Genomic DNA, 15,521 nt, shown 5'->3' with positions numbered 1-15,521 from the left:
CCATGACTGCCCCCAACCCCCCAACCGTGAACCGCCCCTCAAGTGGGGACCCGCATCTTATATTTTGATGTCAGGATAACATGTTTTTTATACGAAGTTTATGCAGCTGACATGCAGCATGGCACAGAGACAAATGTATTCTTTAATAAATCATTCAAATTGTAACAGAGCTACTGATGTATTTTGTCCAGGAATAATTAAAATCTGTGATTGAACAAAAAATAGTATACTGAGTAACTCACTAAGGTTGTAACTAGCCATTTGACTTGAAGGTCATGCTCAAGCCACCCTCGTTCCCAATTAGCAGTGTAATTAATTTTGCTCCAGATGTTTAGGGCAAATAATTGGTTTCTGCTGCAAATGCTTAGGTTATTCCAATTTAGTGCAACAAACTACAAACCAAACCATTATATATTAACAACATAATTCCTTCTTAAGCATGATATCAAAGCTACAAACAATGACAGTTTTTACAATTGCATTTCTGGGGATACTCAACCATGCTAACATATGTCATATTATTCATTTAGACATAGAGTACACTTAGCGTAACATGTTACCCAAAAAATATTGCTACATTAGCAAAATCCCCCTTGCATTGATTATGGATTGCCTCCCTAAATTGGGTCTGTGCTCCACCTGTCAACCCATTTCAAAATGCTCAGGACATGCCACGGCAAAATAAGACAGGGTCTTTGATTTATATCTTGATGCACTGTGCCATTAACAAAAACTTGGGAATTCATCTAAAAGAGCCACAAACAGTGGAAACTTATGCACAAACAACTAACAATTTCAGCACAATCATTGATTCTCCACATTCATTTTCATCAAACCAAGCTTGACTGTCTTCCCCTCAGTATATCACAGCAAAAGGATTCTCTAATGAGAGACATGCGATAAAGAAAGGACATTGTATGCCGTAGGATTTTCAAGGTATATAATTGAGATTGGTTCTCTTATAGACCAATTATTTGTTTGTTTGTAAACATTCGGGATGCGCGCGCAACGTGGTTGCAGAAAATCGGGAAAGGATAGCATTTTAAATGGCAAAAGGACCACGCGGATAATACAAATAGTTAGATTTAAAAATACCAAAAAGGTCGAGGAGGACAGCCTTTAAGAGAGAAAGCGATTACCCATTGATCTGTCGCATCAGAATTTTGATTTGGGTCACGAAAGTCTTGAAATTTGAGTGAGAATTCGCCCGGTACAGACCGCATAGTCGAGCGGCAACCATGTCTTCACGTCATGTCACAAAGTTCATAATTTTACAGTTTTACAGTCAATTTTACATCTAAAAAGTTGAGCAGGGCAGCTTTCAAGAGATATGGGAATTCTGCTTTTAGCCAGCTGGTCCGATTATTTTTCTGATTTGTTTAAACTGGCAATCTGAGTGAAACTGCGTCCCCGTTACACTGACGTTAGCCTCAGTCAGACTCGCTCACTCGCAGTGTGCACAATGTTGTATTTCACTCCATTATACACCAGAAACGTCAGCGAGGACTGCCTATTGTAGATACAAGCCTGATGAAGATAGCCAGCATCTCGGATTTCTTTAACCAAGCCTGTTTCATGCGTCATCTGCCTGAAAAGGTGACCTCCTTTAGCCAGGCTAGTTTTGCCCGATCACTTGGTCAGGCTATTTAAGGGTATCGGGGTCAAGTGACTTTTGTGCATGGACAAGTGAAACGTAAATGTATTTGTCCAAAGGTCAAGAGCCTCAAAAAGTTAATATCAAGCCCTGCAATCCAGTGGCCAGAGATATATGATGACCTGATCGACACTCCAAGTGTAATAGACCGGGGAGAAGTTCGTCTTTTGCAACCGACATGCGCAGTTGAGCCTGCTTGACAGTTGTGTGAAGTAGGGTGATAATTGGTCTATATAGCTGCAAAAACGGTCCCAGACAATTTTCACACCTAGACTTTATTCATCAGAGTAATATAAACCATAGGAACCAACAGGGAAGCTCCCAATTCACAGTGGACCACAGCTGAAAACAGGCACACTGTCGAATAAAGACACTTGTTACAGAATGAGTAATCTTGAGTGTCTTTGCAAAGATAAGTAATAATCAGAGCTAAAAGGAGTCCCCTCAAAATAAACAGACTATTAAATATTCTGTATTCGCAAAGGGATTACGTTAAGCCTTTGCGTAATTGAATGAGTATGATCAAGAAATCTGGGTGGGAGAGGTGTATGTATTGTTCATTAAATTAAGTACATTAAGTATCACTGAATGTCAACATCCAGAGATTATAAACACAAAAGGTTTGTATAATGCATTTGCAGTTACAAAGCCTAATCAAGCAATAGTTGTTGTTAAGTTGTTACAAACAGTTTTTGTATACGCCCACTGCAAACACGTATGATATTCTCATGTAGGTTAGTGCATGACATGTGCATTAAAATAATGTATCATGAGTTTGTATGATTTGGTCATGTATTATCACACTAGCATTTAATTATCACGTCAAACAATTACAAAGTAATTGTAAAGTGAAAATAACAAAACCAGTCAGTATGATGACTTGAGCGAATATCATTCACGTCTTACTAAAACAGCGGCCACGCGAAAGGGAATAAGGAAACTGTTTCTTCTACTGAAAAATACAATGCGGGTCACGTGAAAAAAGGATCCAAAGACTCGTAGAAAGACCGAGTCGGGAAATGAACGATTTGTTCATTTCCTCTAGTTACAGAGCCTATGCAGGTCACGTGAAAAATGATCCAAAGACTCGTAGAAAGACCGAGTCTGGAAACGAATTACTCGTTACTCCCGAGTCCTTATAAAGATTCGTTCAAAATGAACGAATCGTTCATGAACGACACATCACTACTTAGTATTACCGAAGATTGTGTAGCCTACAGCCAGCATCAATCCACAACTAATGTGCAACAAGTTACTCAACATCTGTCAGGATGAGAGCAGGGAGGACTCAAATGCCGAGAAAGGCAGGCAAGGCAGGATCAAATAATAATATTCTTTATTTATTCCAAAACATGTACACGGCAGGAATGCTCACAACTTCTATGACAAGAACCGACAAGGACTGACATAGGGAGCAGACATATGTACAGGGTGATCACACATGGACAACAGCTGGGTGATTGGTAACGAGACACAGGTGGTGCAGGGAGCTAGCCTGACGTTGTCATACTCATGATTATAGTCCGAATATGAGTCTGGTAACTCTCCGTTGGGCTGTGAGTATGAGGCGTGTTTCAACCGAACTCGTAAAACAAATGCCTCTTCGCTCAATTGGATAGACCTACAACCAATCAGAGCAACATAAAATGTTGTTTGTTGAAAACAAATTCAACCCAAGCGCTCTTTGGTGCAAGGTTGATTATGTTACTGTTGATCATCTGTCCATCATCGTATAAAGCCAGGGTTTTTCCTGCATAGAGAAAATGTTGGCGCGCTCAAAAGCCGTTTTTCCAAGCGCCAATGAGAAATCCCGAGCGCCAAAGGCAAAAAAAAGTCTGCTATGAAGAAGAAAAAAAAGCTGTGTTCATCAGGCGTGCAATGCATGTCAGCGCATATGTTCTCCATAGTATGTTATGTATGTTATGTTATGTAGTATCATATGTTTAAAGTAGGCTACAGCCGAACCCTCGTTCTGTTTTGATCAATAGTAGGTCTAGTTGAAAATCATGTCTTCTTGTCTGATCAATACGCAACTGTGAGGTGCGCGAATGGACAGAGTGGCCACTACCGCTGCGAGGGCCAGCCCGACTCGCACGAATACACCTGTACAAATGCAAATGAAATTTTCACTCAAAATGCAGAAAAAAGTTTGATTTACGATTTCCAACGCAGTCTCCATTGGTATTCTTAACCTGGAATGATAATATTTAGTGCAGTGTTTCCTCCGTGGCTAAATTTATGCCGCCATGGTATCAGAAATTAGGCTGTACAAAATGTTAGGCCGTCTATCAGCAGTGATTGTTTGAGTGCATGTCGGAGAATTGCATGGTCACGTGCTTCACACCGCAGTTGAGATAGCGTGTGTGTCCTTGAGAACTGTAAGTCGTATAACTTATGTTGTCAGTTCATTTAAGCCTGTTATTGTATAAGTCTATAGTTCTTGCAAATTTAAATCAAGTTAACTGGTGATTTTCGTTGTTTGTATTCTTCCCCTGCTAGCTAAATTGCACGTCTGTTGATTCGATAGCGATTGCTGCCCTTTCTCAGGTTTGTATTTTAGGTGCATTATTATGCTGAAATAGTTTTAATTAGTAAAAGTGAGTTTAGTTTTAGTATTTGCTACAGAATCCTTAGCCTAACACAATCAAATGAAGCAAGAAGTGTACATGCTTCAGAGTGTATATTATATCAGGTTTCGTTTGCTTAGATTACGCCTATCTGCCCAGGAGTAGGTGTCACAGGTTTATGAGTGTGTCAGATCAATTCAGTCCCTAACTTTCCACTGTGTAATGAATACCAATTGGATACTACAATGGAGATATTGCAGGGCTGTAGGCAATATGATAGATATAGATATATAGATATGTGGGACCCACAGTGAGATTGTGGTAATCGGCACAACCCCCCCACTACTCTGATGTACTATTGTTGTGACTGTGTTTGTTAATTTAGTTTGTTTTGTTCATTCATAATGTCAATCATAATAGTTTTGTAAGGCAAATAGGGTTGCAATTGTTAAGGCTCAGACAGGCACTCCAGGCAGCTAAGGGGTCCTTTGTTGTCGGAAAAACGGAGCGGGAGCAAGTGCTCGCGGGAAATGGAGAGTGGAGATCTGAGAGAGCGAAGAGAAAAATGTAACTCAGTTACCACTAACCACAGGAGCAACAAGTCTCTAAGCAAGAGTCATTGTGATCCTTGAAGAAACTAACATTGTGTCAAGCAAACCATTCCTAAGTACCGTTGTACTCCCGGAACAAGTGCTTCTTGAGCCTTTTCTTGAAGGCGGAGAGATAGTCAGTGTCTCTGATGGAGGTGGGGAGTTGATCTCACCATTGGGGGGCCAGACAGGAGAAGAGCTTGTGTTGAGACCGGGCGGTCTTGAGCGCTGGGACCACCAGGCGGTTGTCTGAAGAAGACCGTAGGTGGCGGGTGGGGGTGTAAGGCTGCAGGAGAGACTTGATGTAGTCAGGTGCAGTCCCGTTCACTGCTCGGAAGGTCAGCACCAGGGTCTTGAATCTGATACGGGCCGTGATGGGTAGCCAGTGGAGAGAGATGAGAGGCGGGGTAACATAGAAGTGTCTGGGTAGATTGTGGACTATATACTTGGAGAGGACAAGTGCTTGGAGTAGCAGCTGGGTGGAGTGCTCAGACTGGTACAGTATCTCCTGATCTTCCGGATGTTGTAGAGGGTGAATCTACACAACTGGGAGACTGCAGCAATGTGGGCCGTGAGGGAGAGCTCGGCATCCATGGTGACCCCAAGGTTCCTGGCAGAGGATAAAGGGGTCACCGTCACAGATCCCAGGGTGATTGAGAGATCGTGGGAGATGGAGGGTTTAGCTGGGATGATAAGAAGTTCTGTTTTGGCGAGGTTCAGCTGGAGGTGGTGCTCGGTCATCCAGGCAGAGATGTCGGTGAGGCAGGCCTCAATCATAGCTGAGATCCCCAGATCGGTCGGGGGAACGACAGGTACAGCTGCGTGTCGTCAGCGTAGCAGCGTAGCAGTGGTAGGAGAAGCCATGAGCCTCTTCTTCCCCTTTGGATGAGTCAGAGGAGATGCTGGTGTAATGGGATGGAGGCTCGTGGTCGTGCAAATGGCACCGCTCCGTCAGTGTTGAATCAAGTCAAAGGACAAGACTGTAACTCCGATGGGACATGACATTAATTCATAAATCATTTTTGATTGATTCAATGTGGATTTATTATTCAGGCAAATCAATTACGTAAGTCTAATCAGTTGAACACCTCAGAAAATTATTGGTGGTTTTGCATATTGACCAGTTAGAAGTTTCAGAGATATATTTTTTTGAAAATATATTGTAAGTACAGTACATACCACAGGTACTATGTTACCTCCTCCTATCTCCAAACTCTGTCTGAGGACATTGAACCTGGCTTTGTAGTGTGTCTACTGTTCCAAAATGTTTGCCATAATGCCTAATTCTGGAAACTGTCTTCTGTTGGCAAGCAGTCAGTATTTTGAGTTGATGTGTGAAACTTAATAAAGCTCTAAGAGAATAGTAAATGCTAACAGAATTCCAATTAATTACTTTTCAGGAGACATATTGCCTCAAATCATAAGTCTCTCTGCAGTGATTCATCAATTGACATGCAACATCCAGTTACAATTGGCTGGCACTTATGTCATTGATCATCTCATGTCAGATGTCACCAAGTAAGGCTGTGTCTAATGAATAACGCATTAATCACACATGTTTTCTCAAAAAAGTCAAGGTATACCTTTTACTTTGACTTTATGGAGTTCATCCATCAATAGACCCATAAAACGGCAGCAACATTTATCTAATTCATTTCCAACCGAGACTTGTTGCATATTTTTTTCAAAAACATTTTGTTTGACCCATATGGCATAACCCTCAACTGACTTCATGACTGCACATTATCTCCAGAGAAACAGTCTCCATTGTCAGTAATACAGGTACTGGTTCTGAATTCTCACATTGCAGAGGCAATATTCATAAATGAGACAATAAGCTGAAAGCTGAAGACATAGAAGAAGTTCTTATTCTGATTGTATTTCTGTATGTGCTGTACATCCTTAGTCTGACATCTTGTTTTAACATCCTGCCATGTCTTGATGATCTGAACTTTACTGTAGAACTTGTCACACAATAAAAAAAGTATTAATGGGTTTTCAGACTCCACTGACCCGTCAGAAAAAGTTAGAGACAGAAGATGTAAGGGGCAGCAAAACATGAAAAAAAATGAAACAACATCCAACCATGACCTTAGGATGTGCCTTAATATTGTGCTTGAGGGAACTCCTTTCGATCAACTTGGGCCCATTGTTGTTCTCCCTGAGTCCGCAACATTCAGTGATTCCCACCTCACCACGCCCACATTTGATGTACATTTACATTTAGTCATTTAGCAGACGCTCTTATCCAGAGCGACACAGTAAGTACACAGTGATGTACCCTATGTAGGCTTATTGTATCTAATTTGTATCTATGTCTGTTTCTATGTCTGTTTCTATGTCTTGTTGCAAAACTAATTGCCCTCAATGGACAGATAAAGTTGAATACCATAGTGAAGGCGAGAAAAATGCTCTGATATTGCAAGGTAAACAAGTCTAATAATTTGTTATCTATTATGCTGTAAAGAATTACCCAAGACCTTCACAGACCCACCCCCCAACCCCACACCCACAAAAATATAAAATAGAAAGAAAGCTCTGAAAGTTTGAAGATTGTGGTTTGACAAGTCTAAAATACAGTTTTGTTCAGTCAACCTCACACTCTAGCCTGACCATGCACAACCATATCGCTATACAGCACAACGATTGCCAATGATAACAATGACAGCATGCACAGATTAAATGCAAAAGCAAGCCTACTGTATCATGCTCAGGAGCACACTATTAAAAAGCCTTTATTAAGCTGCCTTTCGTCCAGAGAGAGAACCATGCTCCTTTTAATTAAAACATCCACTGGATACGCAATGAGATATTTGATTAATTTAAATATAAAATGTCCTTTTGGAACTTTTAAAGAAAATGCAAATAACCAATTACATTTTGTGATCATAGCAACTAGAAAAAATAACCCTGAAGATTATTACTCAGGGATTTTTACAAGCACACAGATATTTGAAAGGCCTAATAGCTAATTCAACACTGCTCAGTGTATGTTAAATCTGTTATCAACAGTCCTTGAACATAACGAGTCTGCTTTATCACTTTGACTGAGGAATGCATACACAGAGAAATACATGAACATTTGCTTCTGCTTTTTTTAGTTTTTTTGGAGCAAATGTATGGGTCTGGTGGGGTTAATAAAGATTCAGTAGGTGATCCTGAGTACTAGAATGTCATGGAAAGCACTGCTCAGATACTGGATCTCCTGTAAAACTACTATTCACCCAAACCAGAGATCATCTCCTAGATGTAATGTTGGGGAACAACCACATTAAGAGTGACTGGAAAAAAACTGCTGGGATGCTCTAAAAAATGTCATAAAAATAAAAAAAGGTCACTGAGAGAACCAGAAGGGCTGACATATATAGGGTTGGTGACCACATAACCCTTGCAAAGCAGGAAGTAGAACTCTTATCAGCTGTCCGAATTTAACGAGTGTAAACTAGTTTTGGAGGATTGAGATTAGTTGTGTACCAGGCGGCTATCAAAATGTGTGCAGTCCAACAGGTGCAGAAATCCACAGATGACAACTGAAGACATGACAGCTGACCAAATATGCTGACCTAAGCTTGTGGTTTTACACATCCCTCCCCTCAACTGCCTCAGAGTTTTTAATGAAAAAATGCTCTAGAATTGTTTTTCCTGAGAGTAAAATATCACAGTTTGCTTACTATTTGCTAATGCTCATGATCTTTTAACAATATCTTTGTGGATTTACAGACTATCACAGATGTTCTTTCAAAACTAAAATGGAGGATAATTTATGGATTCATTAAAAGTTAGAGAATCCTGAACAAGCAAAACCTTGTGACTGAGTTTGGAGATTATTATGAAAAGCGATAATGGACTCATGATCAGCCATTAGATTAACTTTGGCAGGTAAATAACAAGGGGATTTACGTTTCTCAGAATATCTGTCTCAGATAGGGAAAATGTAATATACATTAAGAGAACTCTGTCCAAAAAGTAGAGAGCCGCTGTATCCTGTCAAAACCAGTCTCTATAATACTAATAATCCTTCAAAGGCCACATGGTTGAGTTATGTCTAAAATATACATTTTTAACATGCCAGAACATTAGCTGATTAGTTTTTTAGTTGCTATGGGATTTTTTGCCGTGGAATAAAAAGTCTCTGCTTCTTTTATTTGACCCTGTAACAACCCCACACAGCAGAGGTGTAGTAGTTAGCCAGTTCTATAATTTACCGGGGCTAGGTCTGAATCTAGGAGCAAAACGGAGCACATTTGCCAGCTGTAGGTATATGCAGGTAGCAACGCTAGTGCTAAATAAGTATTTAGCCGCTCGGCTCCATGACGCCGGGTAAGTAGGGCTTGTGAGACTGCTCACCAAAAGAACGAAGGGGAACCCACTTGTCTAGCAGATTAAGACATGTGCGTAGGTACCTAGCAAAAAATTGCCTAAACTTTACAAGACTTTTTGCCACGGTATAATGCTTCTGAGGGCTCGCTGATATTGCTGTCTATCTTACTAGCACGTCATATCTATGGGTCATTGCTAACGTGTGCTGACGTTGTGACGTTAGGCTAGCACTGAGGTCCCTTCTGCCACACAAGGCACTTTTTGCCACAAAAACGTTGTAAGCTCCTAAACCGTGCAATGGAACGTAAATAAAAATACAAGCAACGCAATCGGGACCAAGACGAACATTTTGACACCGGCGTTGTCTATGTAGTACAAATATTGAGAGATCCTTAGGGGTGTAAAAATAATAATAAACTAGAGAGAGTACAATTCCTGGGGAAATTGTGGGGTGTGATTTTGTACGCCCTTAGACTGGTTAGCTCCTGCGATTCTCACAGCAGATTATGCCCTCAGGCACTTGGTCACTAGATTGAGTTTCTGTCCGCTCAGACAAAAAGCCATGGAAATGCACACTTCACAAGACTAGAATGTGTCCTAGTTGCAACCTAGCATTACAATGTGGATTAGTAGAAGGACTTGCACATTATCTCTCCATTTTCCTAAATTCTTGTGTTTTGCATGGACCAGATATGTTTATCCAACAGACCTTGGGGATCGGGCATAGTTCCTTGGGCGTTCTCCTAGTTGTCTTAATAACAAGAGCATTTTTATTTTATTGGGGATTATATCCACTATTTGATTATGACCTTTCTGGTTCAATTATGTGACAGTCCTGGCATGGCCTATTGTTGATCTACACCCATACATTTTGGCCATGGCAAATTACAGTAGTAGCTCACAAGTGTCTCACTGGAAATCTTGATTTCCTTAAATATTCATCTGTTTCTCCTATGCCATTTATGATTCACTCTTCCAAAATAACACAGTAACATCCCACAAACATGGTTTGCAATATTTGACTTGATGCCACCAATGAGCAAAAGGCTATGATAATTGTCAGATAATTAATGAATGAATGCTACGCTAGAGAGTAATTTGTTGCTGGCATTATTCTCTGAGACAACCAACCTGACAACCTGGTTTGATCCATTTCACGGCCGACTGAACTCCTTGGTTCATATTACCTTGGACTTGCCTGAGATAGTGAAATAGGATGAAATACCCAGGGGGAATCATGAGGCAGGGGGTCCAAGATAACAAAGTACTGATTGCAAGTTCAATCCCTTCCATTAATTTCTTAAAGCAAAGCCTTCAGACAACAAGTCCCGTTCATCCCTCGGTGAGGCACTGTGGTGTGACAGGTTATCCTTTGCTGGAAGTAAGTAAGTAAGTAAGTAAAACTTTATTTATATAGCACATTTCATACAAGAATTGTAGCTCAAGGTGCTTTACATAAAATCAATAAAAACAATAACAACAATAATTCAATGATAAAAATAATAATTAAAATAGCAACAATAATATAACTAATAAAAGTAGTAAAACCCTTCTGAGATAAAATTACTTAAATGCTTCGGTAAAAAGGTAGGTTTTAAGCTGTCTTTAAAAAATGTCTAGCGTGTTTGCTTCCCTAATATTTATAGGTAATTTGTTCCATAGTTTTGGGGCATAGTTAGCAAAGGCCGAATCACCAATCTTCTTATGACTGCTTCTGGTGACCTCTAATAGGCCTGCATTTGATGATCGCAGTGTTTTAGCTGGTGTGTAGTTTATAAGGGAGTTAGCAATGTAACTAGGTCCTTGTCCGTGTAGAGCTATGTATATGAGGAAAAGGACCTTAAAGTCAATTCTGAAGGGAACAGGGAGCCAGTGTAAAGTAGCTAGGACAGGACTAATGTGTTCTCTCCTTTTAGTTTTGGTTAATAATCTAGCTGCAGAATTTTGAATGAGCTGTAATCTTTCAGTGGTTTTCTTGGGAAGACCAGTGAAAAGTGCGTTCCAGTAGTCCAGCCGGCTGGATATAAAAGCATGAATTAACTTCTCTGCATCATTTTGGTTCATGAATGGTCGTACCTTTGCTATATTCCTCAGGTGAAAGAAAGCTGTTTTGGGCACTTTATTTATGTGAGAGTTGAAATTCAAATCTGAGTCCAGGATTACACCGTCACCTCTGGTTTAAGACAGGGGGTTAAGCCTCCTATATTCTTAGTAAGCATCTCTCTTTTGGATTTGGGGCCACATAGTAGGACTTCGGTTTTGTCTTCATTTAATTTAAGAAAGTTATCATTCATCCATTTGTTTATTGCCAACAGGCAGTTGGTAATGGAATTGATGGCCGTTGCATCGTTGGGTTCAGTGGATATATATAGTTGTGTGTCATCTGCATAGCTATGGAAATCTATGTTATGTTCTCTGATTATGTCGCCTAGTGGTAACATATAAAGAGAAAAAAGTAATGGACCTAATCAGCTTCCTTGAGCAACCCCATAGCAATTCTCATGTTTCTTGGACCTATGGTCTCCTAAACTAAAATAAAACTTCCTTCCTGTGATATATGATTTTATCCAGTTCAATACACTATCTGTGAACCCAATAAGCTTTTCCAGTCTATTGATTAGGATGTTGTGATCAATGGTATCAAATGCTGCACTAAGATCTAGCAGGATAAGGATAGAGACTTTATTTGCATCAGAGTTTAATCTGAGGTCGCTAATTATTTTGGTACTGTACTGTGATATTTCCTGAAACCTGACTGCGAAACTTCCAGAATGTTATTTTCTTTGAGAAAAGAATTTAATTTGACTAAAACTATCTTTTCCAGTACTTTACTAATAAATGGAAGGTTTGATATTGGTCTGTAATTTGCAAGTAGACTGTTATCCAATTTGGGTTTCTTTAATAGGGGCTTTACAAAAGCTGTTTTGAAGGCATCTGGGAAGACGCCAGTTCTAAGGGATGTGTTTATAATCTCTAGCACCGGACCTGAGACACTATCAAACACTCGCTTAAAGAATGTTGTGGGTATAGGATCAATATCTGAGGTTGTGGAGTTAGATTCGCTGACAATTTTGGAAAGTTCACTAAGTGTGATACAGGTAAATGTGCTCATGGTTATGTTGCAGAATCTACTGATCAGTCAGTTTCGACCCCACTATTAATTATACTAGCTCTGATCAGAGTTATTTTGTTCTTGAAGAACAAAGCAAGCTCTTCACGTTTAACTGCTGAGGATGGGGGTGGGACAGGGACAGTGTTTAACAGCTGGTCAATGGTGGAGAAAAGAACTCTGGAATTTTCTGGCGTTTACTGTAATAATGTTGGAGAAATATTCTCTCCTTGCTAGACGGATGGTTTTGTTATAGGTGGTTAGTGTATCTTTGTAGATATTGTAGTGGATAGTGATCTTTGTTTTCCTCCGTTTCTCTCTGCAGCACGGCATTTTCTTTTCGTTTCACTAACATTTTTATTTCTCAGCCATGGGGAGGTTCTGCTTGTGCACTTCTTTTTGGTTTTTAGTGGTGAGTCTAACACAGTTAATAGTGCATCATTGAGGTTCTCTACCATTTCATTCAGAGAGCAATCATGATTAGTTGGCTCATATAGAGTGAATTGTTCAGAAAATTTCATCATAGCTGAATCGTCAACATTTCTTCTTTGGACTAAGAATTCTTTTGTGTTTTTTGTTAGGATGATTTCCACATTAAAAAGTATATAATGATGGTCTGAGAGGGGTAGATCAGTTATCGAAATATTATTGATATTTAGTCCAGTTGTTATCACTAGATCTAGTGAGTTTCCGTGCTGGTGTGTTGGGTCTGTTATGTGTTGAGTTAGATTGAGACTGTCGAGGAGATTTAAGAGCTCAATAGTTCTTGGGTCTGCTTTTTTATTTACTTGGATATTTAAGTGTCCGTTTAAAACTACTTTGTCATATCTAGTGACACATAGTGATAATAGTTAAGAGAATTCTTGTATGAATATTGGCGAGTGCTTGGGTGGCCGATATATAATAACAAAAAGTATTGATTCGGTTTTGAGCTCTATAGCAAGATATTCATATGATGTGAATTTACCTAGCTCAGTAATTTTGAACAACAGTTTAGAGGAGAAAATTGCTGCGACTCCTCCACCTTTTTTTGATTTCCTAGAAACTTGGTGAAAGCTGTAATCGGACGGACACGCTTCTATCAGAGTTGCTGTTGCCGTGTCATTGTGTAGCCAGGTTTTTGTTAGACAGATGCAGTCTAAGTTGTTTTCTTTGATCAGATCATTAACTAGAAATGTTTTTTTATTTAGTGATCTAACATTGAGAAGGGCCAGTTTAATCTGTGGGGTATTAACAGATAAAACAGGGGTTGATAAATCTGTTGGAAGAATATGGATAGTTCTGTGACTTCTAACACTAGTTTCAGGTTTGTAACCATGCATTTTACCATGCCATTTTCTGTTTGTGGTGATGACCGGTATGTCTAATGAAATAGCATGGTGGCTGTCCTAGCGTAGCTTTTCTTTGGGAAAGTCTATGTCACTGAGCTGTTCCATCACAAGGGAATTCATCCGGGGGGTGCAGATCTGTGCAGGGCCCATGTCCTTGCAGGAGGCTGTTTGAATGTTCTGTTCTATGGGAGGTTGTTTGGGATGCGTCAGTCAGCTTAAACATAACAGGGATAGGGAGAGAAACTTGATTTGTGGTCAGGAGCATGTGACTGATGTTTGCTGTTAGTAGTCGAGATCCTCTACGGTTTGGGTGGAGTCCGTCAGCTTGAAAACGGTCTGCACAGTTCCAGAACACATTGAAATTATCGATAAATCTCAGTTTGTGTGCCAGACAGACAGATGCCAACCATGTGTTGAAAGATAGTAGTCGACTGAAGGCTTCTTTTCCTCTGCGAAAGGATGCAATCGGTCCACTGATGAATACATCTTGATATCTGTTGAGTGTGTTCAGTAGCTGGGTGAAATGTTTTTTAAGTATCTCAGTGCCAGTTTTCTTGTGTAGGATATCAAACGAGCCAGTGTGGATGATAATCTTAGGGTTGTTTGGTTTCTTGTTGAGGATTGTTTGTACCTCTGACGACAGATGTGTTGATAAGACAAATATTTTCTGTCTTTGCCAGTTTAACATGTGCTGTCATGGCATCTCCAATCAAGATAGTGGCCATATGTGGTATTGTGTTTGCATTTCTAACGTTTGCCTTATCAGTAGCTGCGGAGCCAGTTCTTAGCTCATTTGGGTTAGAAATTATAGGACCTTTTGCTAGACCAAGGTCAGCCATTGTGTCAAGTAGAAATGGGAGAGTATTCGCCTTGGTCAGCTTTGGGACAAAGATTAAGAAACGGTTGACATTTCAAAGTGGAATTGCATGAATTTGCGCATGGTATTTCATAATGATGTCATCCTGTTTAACTAAACAGATATTCAAATTTGAGACATTCTAAAAGACTGCAGCTGGATTCTAACCTACAACCTTACACTTTGCAGGTTACTGTCCCAGTCCATTGTGCTATTTTCAGTGTTGAATATTGTCATGTTCAGTTACTGTATAAAAAGAAAGCTGTTTCTTCTGTGGTAAGAGTTGTTAGATTCAGCCAAAGTTTAAACTACTCAAATTCAATCATATTTTGACATACCAAGGTGAAATTGTTGATGGTACTTCAGAGTACCATCAATGTAATTTTGAACCCAATAAGGTTTGAACCCAATAAGGTCAGTCAAAATGATATTTGATTTATTGACACAAAGATATTGAGGCAATGTGAACATTTACATAAATACACCCCTTTCAGACATTTTGTATATTACATTTCTCATTCCATTTCACCCTATATAAAAACACACCTGCCCGCACACTATCCCAATCCATGCCGTTTAACTCCCTCCCAGCGCAAGTCACGCCAAAGCAGAAATGCTGTAGCGGACGCATGAGGTTTAGATGTCAACCAAAAAATGCCTCCCACAATCAAAACACATTGATTGCAACACTGTTTCCAGAATTTCTCAAAGATGGCTTGAAGACCGCTTTCCAGAACCACAGTCAATTTACAATCAAGAATAGCCTCATTGGCAATAGGTCTATGGCACAGCCCATGATCAAATCCTTGCCAGTATTACAGTTTTTCTCCATTGGTTTGGCTCAATTCTTGAAACAGAAATTGCATTCTCAAAGCTCCACGTGCATTTAGCAAAATAGCCTATATGGTTCAGAACAACTACATAGATCACCTTCAAAAGGTCATATCTCACCCAAAACAGTTAACTCATGCTTCAAAACCAAATCATTTTTTCATATAAAAACATTCAGTGCCCCCAAAATGAAAAGTTCCATCTCGATTGCTTTGGCTCATCCCTCGAGAAAAAAGGACATTCTCAAACCTTTAAATACATTT

Source organism: Hypomesus transpacificus, chromosome 6, assembly GCF_021917145.1.
Source record: "Hypomesus transpacificus isolate Combined female chromosome 6, fHypTra1, whole genome shotgun sequence".
Classification (NCBI taxonomy): domain Eukaryota; kingdom Metazoa; phylum Chordata; class Actinopteri; order Osmeriformes; family Osmeridae; genus Hypomesus; species Hypomesus transpacificus.
This window is presented reverse-complemented; position numbering follows the sequence as displayed.